Consider the following 12,040-nt stretch of genomic DNA (forward strand, 5'->3'; position numbering starts at 1 on the left):
CAAATCTTGGCAGCTGCCTGGAGGAGAAAGACTGCATAGAGAAAGAAAAAGCCGTATTGTTGGAGTGAAGTTGGCACAGAGTGATGGTCAGCAACACAGCAGTGGAGGGGAGCTTCAGGAAAAGAGTAAAGAGCCCAGAGTACCAGGGAAAGCTGAAGGATGCTCTGGGCAGCATCCGAAAGAAAAACACACTAAGAAAAAGAAGTTGCACCAGGCAGACCCAGTGAAACCCATGGTCAGAGTGGAGTGGTAGCAAGAGGTAGCAGGAATTCTGGGAGGGAAAAGACCAGAATTCAGTTAAAGGGACAGTAATCCCTTTGCCCTCTGTACTGTAACTTACAGAGCCTACTTCCCTTGGCCAGGTGATTAACCTACTCAGCTAGATTCAGTTTTAAGAGAGCAGACAATGGCTTCTCACCTCTTAAGGGTAGATTCCATTCTCTTCTGGGTCCACTGTACTGGAACTCACTCTGTAGCCTAGGCTGACCTTAATTTTGTAGAAATCATTCTGTCTCAGCTTCCATCTGCTGAGATTCCAGGCAGGCTTAGCTTGAATAAATTTGTTTTGTTTTTTTTTTTTTAAGAGAAAGAAATGATGTAACTGATGAGTAAAACAGCTTCTGTACCATTAATTTCAAGTTTTTACATTTAAAGTTTGAATGTGTTAATAGCATGCTATGTATATATCAGCTAAAGCTTCATCTAAATTTTCAGTTTGACTTCTTATTTTTTGTTGTCAATTTTTAACTCAACATACTATTAATGTAGTATATTTATATAATTAAGTAAATGAACCTGTCTATCACAGGAGTAAACACTTCCAAAGTGCTTTCTGATGAGGTGCGGACATATTTAAACAAACAAACAAACAAACAAACAAACAAAAACAGAGAGATCAATGCCCCTAGGAGTAAGTTCCCTCCCAGACCAAGGTTCTTTAACACTGTATCAGCTCCCACTGAATCAGACTCTAAAACTACATTCCTTCTTACCCTAGGCAGGATGTCAGTCAGTGTCACTCATTAAAAAAAGATCATGGGGAGGATGCGGACCAAAATATTCATTCACTGCTGATGAGAGTGTAATCTAGACTCACCTGGGTGGGTATCAGTATGGAAACTTCCAAGAAAACTAAAAATAAAACTACCTTATAACTCAACAACAACAATAACAGCTCTGGAAATTTACCTGCAGGGCTCCACATCGGCCTGTCTCAGAGATCCCTGCACACCAGTGTTTATTACAGCAATATTCTCAACAGCTAAGTTATAGAACCAAGCTAGCTAGCCAACAACAGAGGAGTGTATAAAGAAAACATGGCAAGTATACACATGGAATGCTTTTCAACTTTAAAGAATAAAGCTATATTGTTTGTAGGAAAATGGATATAACTTGATAAAAATTGCATCAAGCAATTTTAAGACAGTCACACAAAGACAAATACAGGTTTTCTCTGATTTGGGACTCTTGGATTTTACATTTTCACATAGAAGAAAGCATGCCACTATATTTAGAATGAAAGTAAAAATGAAACTCTCTAGAGAAATAATGGGGACAAACAAGAAGGTGGAGACATTCCTGTATGAAATATCCCTGCATAAAAATAAATAATAGTCTATTGGGTTTTGCTTTGCTTTCTTTTGGTTTTGACAGGGTCTTGCTAGTACTTGAGACTGGCCTTGAATTTATGATCCTTCTGCCTCAGCCTCTTGAGTCGCTGGAATTGTAGGCATGTACCACCAAGCTCGGGTCTTAGGAAAGTTTTAAGCCAACCACTTCATGAGGAAGTTGAGTATATAGTTTAAATGGTGTCCATGCAATTAGCAAAGCAGTATTTCTTAACTTGATACTTTACTGGTAAACGGTAAAAATGGTTATTGGTAGGAGGGACTCTGCCTTCATATGAAGGCGTGTTTCTGGAGAATGGAGAGGTGCCAGGTGAAAGGCACTTGCTGCCAAGCATGATTTGATCCTTGGAACCCACATGGGGGAAAGGGAGAGAACTCTTCTGACCTCCATACAGGATCCATGACATGAACACATGAGACAAGCATGTATGTACATGCGCATACCAGGCAGGCACATGAAATAAATACAAGCAAAAGAATTTTAAAAGTCCTACGAAGTGGGTTAGTCACAGGATCTCAGGAGAAAAAAAGCCCACAGAAATGCTGTTGACTGATTTCATCAGAACACAAGATGGTATGTGGTAATAAAACTTTGGGATTAATTAAGCCAAAGTATCTCTTTTCTCTGGCATTTAAGTATTATATTTCCAGAGATACCAGCACTAACTAATCTACTGATTGGCATCTTAATTTAATTTTGAGAGTAAGGGATAAATAACCTTGACACACTTGATTTTTGAATACAAAAGGAAAATACAATATTTCCTGTAAGAGCTGTCACTCACCCATCAGCAAATCTCAGTGAAGCAGGGAAAAAACAATTTCCTCCCACCCTGCACACAAACCACAAAACATCTGTTTTGATAGTGTCTTTCCCAGATTGGAAACAGTGACAATTAATACACTTGCTATTTTGTAAAACCATTCAACTATTGATTGACCTGTGTTTTATATTGTGCTTGGAAAAGAAAAATCAATTTTAGTAACTCCAAGACTAAATTACAGGATTACTCTGCAAACTACTATTTAGAAAAAGGGGATTAACTCCAGATGTCTGAAAATGAACAAACGTCAAACACAGCAGAGGTACTGCATGAATTATCACGTGTCCATCTTGTGTTGGCTAAGTCCAGATGAACTGTCATTTTTTTTTTTTTTTTTTGGCAACTGTGCCTCCTACTACTGTCATGTTTAGTTTAGTAAAGGTGAGACAGGTGGGTGGTGGCCAGGCTCACAGCAGCAAGCCCCAGCTAAAGGATGTTATAGTGTCTGTAAAGCAGAATTTATGAAGCAGGATTAGCCAAGGTAGTGACAGGAGGCAGGAGCAAGGCAGCCCAGCTTTGTAGGTAGTTCTTGAGAATTATAGACCCAAAGACAACAAAATGTCTATAAAAATCCTGAGGGAACCCATATTCAGCTCAGGTTTTATGATGAATTCATAAACCTAGTCTGAGGAAAAAAAAAAAAAACCTAAAATCCAACTCTTTTTACTACCTCATTCTTCTTGCCCCCTTGGAACTTTTAAATGGGGTCTCTCTCCCTTGCTTGCAGGATTTCTAATCTGTGGGTTCCATAGAACAATCTGAATCCCCCCAAACACATTCAAATATACTGACCACATTCATCTCAAATGTGTACCCAATTTACACACAGGTAGGACTAAATTGGCCTGTTCCAGGATATAAAAGAATCTCTGTATTAGATTTTCATACTACCCTTCAAATGGCCCTAAATTTTAGCCATCTCTGCACATATTCCCTCCCTTGTTCATTCCCGCCTCTCTCGCTCATCCCCACTTAATCCACTTGTTGCAGCCCCTGCCACATCTATCTATAAATATGTATTCTATTCCCTTTCCTAACAAGGTCTGTACTCTATAACCCAACCTCTCTGGTTCTATGGATTGAAGCATGGTTGTTCTTGACTACACAGCTAAAACACATATGTGATTCCTTACCATACTTGTGTTTCTGCATCAGGGATACCTCACTCAGAATGATTTTTTTTCGAGATACATACATTTACCCCCAAATTTCCTGATTTTTTTTAATGCTGAGTAATACTGCATTGTGTAATTGTAGCACATTTTCTTTATCCAGTCACGTGTTGAGGGTCACATTGGTTGTTTCCAGTTTCTAGCTATTCGGAATAGAGTAACAATGAACATGGTTTAGCACATATCTCTGTGGTGTGAGGAAGCATAGCATCCTTTGGGTATATGCCCAAGAGCGGTATAGCTGGGTCTTGGTATAGATGGATTCCTGTCTTCCTAAGAAACTGACACATCGATTTCCATAGTTGATGTACAAGTTTGCACTCCCACCAGCAATGGAGGAGTGTTCCCTTTATGGCACATCTTCAGCAGCATGAGCTGTCACTTGTTTTACAGATCTTAGCTATTATAACAGGTGTAAGATGAAACCTCAAATTAATTTTGATTTGCATTTCCCTGATGGCTAAGGATGTTGAACATTTTTTAAGTGTCTTTCAGCCATTTGAGGTCTTCTGAGAATTCTGTCTAGATCTGTACCCAATTTTTAAACTGGGTTCTTTGTTATCTTGATATCTAGTTTATTAACTTCTTTATCTATTTTGTATCTCTACCAATGTGTTGTTGGTTAAAATCTTTTCCTACTTCCTAATATATATCTAAAGGAAATTGTCAAATGACAAGGGAGACAGAAGCCCAACTGGCCATCTCTTGTCACCAAATACGACTTACAGTACCAAGATTGAAGTACATTTAAATGAGTAGTTAGCCTGAAGAAAAAAAAAAAACAAAACAGGCTGTTGCTAAAACTATAAATTAACCTCCATAAACTGACATCAAGGTTCCATTGTTCAATAGAGCACTTACACAAGCCATTGAACATGGAGAAGTAGAGCTGGTGCCCACACAAAGCCTTCACCCCTATGTGCTTGTGTTTTTGGTATACAAAGTCACTCTTCTGGATACCAGAAAACATAAACACTAAGCCATGCAGAATATCTCTGATCTACAATAGTGTCTTGACTGCAAGATATGCTAGGTCAGTGCTGGCACAAAGCTTTTGGGAGTAATAAACCAGTATCTGATTTGACTTGAGACCCACTCCATGAGATGGAACCAATTCTCAACACTGCCTGGATGACCAAAGACTAGCTTGCCCAGGGAACTCCAGTAAAACCAAATGCTACTGGTGAAAGAAAAAAAAAGGCAATAGACTGAGTCCTGATGACATTCTGCTATACGAATAGATCAGTGTCTTGCTCAGCCATCTTCAGAGAAGCTTCTTCCTCAGCACATGGGAATAAATGCAAAGAACCATAGCCAGATGTTACACAGAAAGTGAGAGACACTCACTTTCTTGGAACACTCAGCCCTAAATGGAATGTCTCTATCAAACCCCTCCCCTCAGGTCTCAGGGAACCTTGTAGAAGAAGTAGGAAAGTGGAGTAGCTAGAGGGGGGATAGAAGACACCATGAAAACAAGGTCCTGTAAATCAAAATTCCTATGAACTCATAGAGTCTGATGCAGCAGGCACAGGGCCTGCAAGGGTCTGCACCTGGTCCCCTGTGTATTTATTATGGCTTCCAGTTTAGTGTTTTTATGAGAGTCTTTAATGTGTGAGCAAGTGGGTCTCTGATACAGTGCCTAGTCTGGATAGTTAGATGTCAACTTGATAAAAGCTGGAGTCACTATGAGGTAGAACCCATGATTGAGAAAATGCCTCAATATGACTGGGCTGTAGGCAGGCCTATATGGCATTTTATTTAATTGTTTGTTTACTTTTCATTTTTCAATAGTGAAGTTCTTTGTTTAGCTCTGATTGTCCTGGAACTCACTCTGTAGACCAGGCTGGCCTTGAATTACAGAGATTGGCTTGTGTCTGGCTCCTGGGGGCTGAGTTTAAAGGTGTGTACTACCACAAACCAGCAGGGCATTTTCTGAATTAGAGATTGATGTGGAAGGGTCTAGCCCACTGTGAGTGGGGTCACCCTGAGACAGGTGATTCTGGGTTCTGTTTCTGTGCTAAAAATAAAGAGTTGGCTGAGTAAGCTATAGGGAGTAAACCAGAAAGCAGCACCCTTCCATGGTCTCTGCATCAGCTCCTGCCTCCAGGTTCCCATCGTGTTTGAGTTCCTATCCTGACTTCCTTCGTTGATGTACTAGAATGTGGAACTATAAGCCAAATAAATCCTTTTCTCTCCAACTTGCTTTTGGTCATGGTGTTTCATCACAGCCATAGGAACCCTAAGTAAGACAGTGCTCAAAGGACAAAGAGAATTGAAACTTGAATCCAAGTATGAGATGAGATGACAGTGGGGGGAAATTTTACAAAAGGGTTCCAAGAAGAATACAACGTGATAAAACGTAATTCCAATACTTGTGAAATGGAGGTAAGAGCATCTAAAGTTCAAGGTCAGCCTGGCCTGCAGAGTGAAGTCTACAGAGGAGGCTACAAAGCAGTATTTGTGTCCAGCATGTCACAAAACCCTTTAACCTGGAACCCTAAGTCTACTGAAAACTGATTTGCCAGGAAGAGGGTGATCATTCCTCTCTTCCTTTATGTGTTCCTTACATAGTAGCTAGTCTGGGATAGGTTTTAGGCAGTGTGTTGGTTTTATTAAGAATGGCTCCCATAGGCTCGTATATTTGAATGCTTAGTCACCAGGAAATGACACTCTTTGAAAGAATTAGAAGGATTAGGAGGTGTGGCCTTGTTGGAGGAAGTGTGTCACTAGGGCTGGGCTTTGAGGTTTCAAAAGCCCACCAGTTCAGTTTCCGTCTGTGCCTGTGGATTAGGATGTACCTAACAACTACTTGTCTAGCAACCATGCCTGGTATTCTTGCTGCCATGTTCCCCATCATGGTGATAACTGACTAAACCTCTGAAGCTGTAAGCAAGGCCCCAAATGCATGCTTTCTTGGTCCTGGTGTCTCTTCATGCAATAGAATGGTGACAAGGCAGCAAGTAGGCCCCTGGTGGGCTCATTGGGATCATACCCTAGTGAGACATTGGAGTTGGGCATTAGGACTGGATTTAGATAAAATATATTTTGCCATGTACCAAACAGACAGAAAAAATAAAGTAAACACTGGCACTGGTACGGGCCACTTTGCAACAGTTTGTGTCTTTGCTTGAATTGCTTTCTGCACTCAGGGAAGCATGCTGAAAGTGATGCTGAAAGTGACTTTGTGGAGTCTTGGCTGTGGCTGTAAGAGTATACAGTGGCAGGAAGTTTCCTGTGTTTTAGTAGATTATGCCTATGTAACCAGGCCTGTTATTTGGAATTTGAAAGATTGATGTCATATGAAAAGCAGCTTTCTACAAATATATGAATACAATTTCGAGACATCTGCATGTAACAATAGTAAGCAATGGAAAAGAGACTATCCACTAGAAAGAGGGGACATGGGAGAGATTGGAGGGTGGGTTGCTGGGAGGGTTGGAAGAAGAAAAGGGAATTGGTAGAAAGTGATGAAATTATGTTTTTCGAGACAGGGTTTCTCTGTGTAGCCCTGGCTGTCCTGGAACTCACTCTGTAGACCAGGCTGGCCTCGAACTCAGAAATCCACCTCTGCCTCCCAAGTGCTGGGATTAAAGGCATGCACCACCACCGCCCAGCAAAATATATATTTTTAAAATGCAGTATGAACAAAGAATGATAAAATGGAAAAAGAAGAAGAAATTACAAAAAAAAATCAGCTTTACTTATTTTTCCTTGCACTATCTCATTAAACCTGCCTGCTATGGAGTAATCCCTCCCTCTTACATTGTGAATACATATGCATGTGCATATGTATGGGTGCTCATATTTGCAAGTGTATATGGTCAATGTTGAGTGTCTTCCTCAACAGTTCTCCCCTTTATTTTTTGAACCAGTGTCTCTCCCTGAATCTGGAGCTTATAGATTTGGCCAAGCTGGCTGGCCTTGGAGGGTTACGGATCTGCTTGTCTCTGATTCCCTCCCCAGTGCTGGAATTAAAGCCTTTGCACCTGGCTTTCACATGGCTGCTGGGTCCTCAAGATGTCATGGCAAGAGCTTTACTGATGCCATCTCCCCAGTTCTAATTCCTCTTACTTTCATAGTCTCTTTTGTTTTGGGTAGGAAAAACATATTTAATGGAGTTTGAGAAAATAAAACAAATTACAACTAAAGTTTAAAGAAAAAAACAAGTTGGTGACTTGACCATTGGGTTTCCAGTGAGATGACCATTTTGAAAACTGTCTTGCTTCCATGAGACATCCGTTCCAAACAAATTAAATGTGAAGTATTCTCAGCATGGGCCACTTTTGGAAATTAGAGATAGCCAGGGTCACATTGGAATGGAAAGTGTAGTAACAGTTGACCATTGGAGTGTCTACTGGAACCGGAAGCAATTCCACTATATATTTAAAAAAAAAAAAAAAAAAAACAAATAAAAAAAAAAAAAAAACAACACTAGGCACCAAGAAAGTGTCCACTGGGAACTGAAGTACTCCACCATAAGAGAAACACTAGATGTTGTCTGAACTGGATTACAAAATTTGAAATGCCATCATCCAACATGGTCACTGCCTCAGCAATGTATGACTTTGGGTCTAGATAGGTTTATTCTTTGAATTTAGTCACACCTAGTCTCTTCATATCCTACCTAGAGGAACATGTAAATTGAAACTGAGTAATATTAAATAGAAGTACTTTTTTGTTGTTGTTTCAGCCACCTTATCCACATTTCAAGTTCTCAGTAATTGTGTGGCTGGTAGGTTCTGCCTTCATCAGTAACAGATAAATGTCATTCCCATAAGTTAAGAGATTTCAACAGGCAATGCTAGCTGGACATACCCTCCTTGGAGAATGTTACATTCTATTTGTTTCTAAACATTTGTTTCTAAAGGAATAAGGTGTTCATATTTAGCACTGAAAAATTCATTTTGTAGGTGGTTTCCTCTTTATGAACTCTGGTCATCAGTGTAGTTTCTGGAGTTGCCAATAAATTCCATGTACATCTTTTCTAACAGAGTACAGAGAAAGCTAGAAATGGGACTCAGGAGTGCTTGGTGAGAAAATTATCCTAATTATTGATAAAATTACTTAGAATTCAAGCACATACTCCTAATCCTAGTTACTCAGGATGCTGAAGCAGGAGGATGTCAAGTTTGAGGCCAACCTGAGAAATTTACTGGAACCCTGTTTCAAATAAGAAGGTGGACCATGCCTAGAGTTGTCCTCTTGCCTCCACATGAACACACTCTGGACACACAGACACAAAGACAATTAGTGATGGGATCTGTTATAGAACTGTTTTGTGCAGAGTAACATTTTTGTGTGATTCTGTATAATTTGTCAGTGGTATTTTGAATGAAAATGGCGCCATAGGTTCACAAGGACTAGCACTGTTGGGAGGTATAGCCTTATTGCAGGAGGTGTGTCATGAGGGGCGTTGAATTTGGGTTCTCAAAATGTTTCAGCCAGGCCCATTTTTCTAGTCTCTCTTCCTGCTGCCTTCGGAACTAGATGTAGAACTCCTTGTCCAGCACCATGTCTGCCTGAACATCACTATGCTTCCTGCCATGATGATAATGAACTACACCTCTGAACTGTAAGCTAGCTCCAATGAAATGTTTTCCTTTATAAGAATTGTCACGGTCATGGTGCATCTTTACAGCAATAAAACCCCGACGATGACAATGATCTTGACGTCAGAAGCCTTTACTTCTGCCAAGCTGCCTGTGTATTTTTCTGAACGTCTGGGTGTCTACTTCCTTGCAGTCTGTGTGTCAGTCTCCGGGTGAGGCCTGTGTGTGTTAACATGTGCCTGGGCTCCTTCAGGACACTGTCTGCCTAGTGATCAGTGTGTTGGTGAATAAAATGTTCATTTGTCCAAGGCTCCTGTCTTAGTTAAGGTTTTATTGCTGTGAAGAGATACCATGACCAAGTTGGGGCTGGCTTACAGTTTGAGAGGTTCAGTCCAGTATCAGCATGGTGAGAAACACGGCAGTGTTCAGGCAGTCATGGTGCTGGAAAAAAAGCTGAGAGTTCTACACCTTGATCCACACGGCAGTTTTCTGCAGGCATTCAGGAGGCTCTCTTAGTGCGCTGAACTTGAGCATAGAAGGCCTCAAAGCCCCACCTACATAATGACACACTTTCTCCAACAAGCCCACACCTCCTCCAATAAGGCCACACTTCCTAATAGTGCTACTCCCTATGGGGTAAGCATATTCAATCCACCACAGGTCGTCACAACTTCTTCAGCCTCCCAGTCTCCCATGACTCGAGTCCTTTCCTGGCACCTATGGGCGAGCTTTAACACCATCTCTCATGTAAGACAAAAGATTACATCATGAGTTCCATGAGATCATGAGGGTTTTTAATTTATTTGCTCACTTTCTTCCCAATAGCTAGGATTATACATAACACAAATTTGTTGATTTGCTGATTAAATGAATACGTAGCAGATAGCAAAACTAGGTGACTCACGTAAAATCACTCAGCATATTTGTGAGGCTGGGACTTCGTACACAGGGAGTGACTAGCAGACAGGGGAACTGTTACCAGAATGGGGACCAAAGGAGAAGTATGAAGAAGGAGATGCTGAGCATTTGGGGGGTTGAGGAACTTATCGATAACCTAAGTACATGGGTTGGTCTACAGTTAGTTTACTGGCTGATTTTGTGTGTTAACTCGATACAAGTTGGAGTTATCACACAGAAAGGAGCCTCCCTTGAGAAAATACATTTATGAGATCCAGCTATAAGGCATTTTCTCAATTAGTGATCAAGGATGGGAGAGCCCACTGTGGGTGGTGCCATCCCTGGGCTGGTAGACCTGGATTCTATAAGAAAGCAAGTTGAGCAAGCCAGAGGAAGCTATCCAGTAAGCAGGACCCCCGCTATGGCCTCTGCATCAGCTCCTGCCTCCAAATTCCTGCCCTGTGTGAGTTGTTGTCCTGACTTCCTTTGGTAATGAACAACAATGTGAAAGTGTAAGCTGAATTAAAAAAAAAAAAAAAAAAAAAAAAAACAACCCTTCTTCCCCAACTTGTTTCTTGGTCATGATGTTTTGTACAGGAAAACAAACCCTGACTAAGACAATAAGATATTCAATACCTGGATTGTACTCACTAGTTGCACACCCACCATAATTTTTGAGACAAGGATATTCAGGAGCCTAGAACTTACTGTGTAGAGCAAGGCTAACTGGCAAGTGAGCCTCCAAGATCTGCCCATATCCTTATTTTTCCTCCTCAGAGAAGGCATTGGTAAACATGACACTAAATGTGACAGTTTGAATAGGTATGGCCCTCATAGATTCATGTGCTTGAATGCTTGGATACAAGGAATGGCAGTATTAGGAAGTATTGGATTAGGTGTGGCATTGTTGGAGGAATTGTGACATTGTTGGAGGGGACTTTGATGTTCTATATGCTCTGGGACACTCAGTGAGATACACAACCCCCATCTGCTGCCTGTGGATCATGATGTAGAACTTTCAGCTCCTTCTCCTGCACCATGTCTGCTTGCACGCTGCCATGGTTCCCACCATGATGATAATGGAACTGATGATGATAATGAGACTGTAAGCCAACCCCAATTACATGTTTTCTGTAGCTGTTTGTATTCTAATGCTAGTTGGGTCCCCCAAAACTGTTTGCACAAGAAAATCTGCAGGTAGCTTCTGGGAACCTGCTGTCAGTTAATTCTGATTGGTATATAAATATGCCAGCAGCCAATAGATGACGAGGAGAGACATAGGTGGGTTTTAATTTTTCTTGGGCTTGGTACCTCGAGGAAGCATGAGGGAAAGAGATGCTATGGTTTAGGCGTGTGAAGGAGAGAGATTGCCGAGAAGCAAGGAGAGCACCCTGGGCTCTGGGCCAAGAAAATGTAGCCCAAAGAGCTAAGTAATTGGAGTTAAGAGCAGCCAAGATGGAACTTAGAAATTAGTAAGTAGTAACTTGGAGTCATTGATGGGAAGTAGAGTCTAACAGCATGAAGGCTAGGCAATTATCTCAGCTATTGTGCTGCTTAACGAGTATTAAAATATAAAGACTATGTGTGTGTCTTTCATTTGGGAATATAAACCGTCGAGGTGGGTAGTAACCCTGTGCCAGGATTTATTAAAATCTTCATACTATATTTTTCTTTTATAAGAGTTGACATGGTCATGGTGTCTCTTCACAGCAATAAAACTTGAATTAAGGCACCAAACCTGTCTGACATTCCTTTTTTTTTTTTTAATATTTTTTTAAAAAATTTATTTTATTTTATGTATATGAGTACACTGTAGCTGTCTTCAGACACTCCAGAAGAGGGCATCAGATCTCATTACAGATGGTTGTGAGCCATCATGTGGTTGCTGGGAATTGAACTCAGGACCTCTGGAAGAGCAGCCAGTGCTCTTAACCGCTGAGCCATCTCCTCAGCTCTCTTGTCTGATATTT

The sequence above is a fragment of the Arvicanthis niloticus genome, chromosome 16, assembly GCF_011762505.2.
Source record: "Arvicanthis niloticus isolate mArvNil1 chromosome 16, mArvNil1.pat.X, whole genome shotgun sequence".
Taxonomy (NCBI): domain Eukaryota; kingdom Metazoa; phylum Chordata; class Mammalia; order Rodentia; family Muridae; genus Arvicanthis; species Arvicanthis niloticus.